The sequence below is a fragment of the Pteropus alecto genome, unplaced genomic scaffold (genome assembly GCF_000325575.1).
Source record: "Pteropus alecto unplaced genomic scaffold, ASM32557v1 scaffold3, whole genome shotgun sequence".
NCBI classification, from domain to species: Eukaryota; Metazoa; Chordata; class Mammalia; order Chiroptera; family Pteropodidae; genus Pteropus; species Pteropus alecto.
In genome coordinates this window covers 17,897,202-17,898,628 of record NW_006442484.1, presented here as the reverse complement: position 1 = coordinate 17,898,628, position 1,427 = coordinate 17,897,202, and the positions used below count along the sequence as shown (strand labels likewise).

The 1,427-nt window shown below is 39.1% G+C and overlaps 1 pseudogene; it reads left to right on the top strand.

The window, feature by feature from the left end:
• Positions 1 to 767: 767 nt before the first annotated feature.
• On the top strand, positions 768 to 1,197 carry LOC102889512 (annotated as a pseudogene).
• The last annotated feature ends 230 nt before the right edge of the window (positions 1,198 to 1,427 follow it).

The following is a 1,427-nucleotide window of genomic DNA, read 5'->3' as shown; positions in this document are numbered from 1 at the left end:
GGTGATCTACACTTTATGCAGCCTCTTTCTCCTTGATATTTCCAATCAATTCAGCTCACATCCCTATTCATGGAGCAGCATTGACAGCTTTAATGTTCTATTTCTGACCTTGTCAGAAAGAAGCCAAGGAAGAGCTTGTAGGACAGTGTTTATAAAGTCTGCAGTAGTGTGAAGTAATGTCCTAGGCCTTCATGTTCACTTACCATTCACTAACTGACTCACCTAGACAATTTCCAATCCTTCAGGCCTTAATCATTGTAAGTGCTCTAGACAGGTATATCATTATTTTTTTATTTTTATTTTTAATACTGCATTTTTATTGTATATTTCTACATTTAAATATGTTTAGATACACAAATGCTTATTATTGTGATACAATCCCCTACAGTATTCAGTACAGTTACATTCTATACAGATTTATAGCCTAGGAGTAATAGTCTATATCATAGAGCCTAGGTGTGTGGAAGGGTATACCATATTGGTTTGTGTAAGTGCACTCTATGATGTTTGCACGACAAAGAAATTGCCTGACAACACATTTCTTAGAATGTATCTTCATCATTAAAAAACAAATGAATGTAGCTTTTCTGTCCCATCTCTACTCCCCCCAAGTGCCACTCCAGCTGCTCCGGGCTCCTGCTAAGCCAACACCTCTGTGGTCGAGACCTTCCAGCTACCATCAAGATCATTTACCGGACCTCATCAACCATGACGAGTTGTTCTCCGACATCTACAAGATCCGGAAGATCACCTATGGGCTGTGCCTGGAGGTGGAGGGGGACATGGTCAATAGGAGAGAGGGTAACTGATGACTCTCTCATTGGTGGAAAGGCCTCTGCCGAAGGCTCTGAAGGTGAAGGAACCGAAAGCACAGTAATCACAGGTGTTGATATTGTCATGAACCATCACTTGCAGGAAACCAGTTTCATAAAAGAGGTCTACAAGCAAGACATCAAAGATTACATAAAATCAACCGAAGGGAAACTTGAAGAACAGAGACCAAAAAGAGTAAAATCTTTTATGACCAGGGCTGCAGAGCAAATCAAGCATATTTTTGCTAATTTCAAAAACTACCAGTTCTTTATTGGTGAAAACATGAGTCCAGATGGCATGTTTGCTCTGCTGGACTACCGTGAGGACAGTGTGACCCCGTATATGATTTTCTTTAAGTATAGTTTAGAAATGGAGAAATGTTAACAAATTTGGCAATTTGGATCTATCACCTGCCATCATCATAAGTGGTCGTTGCTTTTCATCCACACACTAGGACTAGGGCAAATGGGACTGATGTCATCTTGAGTTCTTTTATTTTGACCTTGGTTTATTTGAAGCAGAGGCATTGTTTTCAAGAAAAGCAAGTCCTATAGGTTGTCTAAAAATAAAGTGTATACAAACTAAAAAAAAGAGAATGTATATTATTTCCTCAT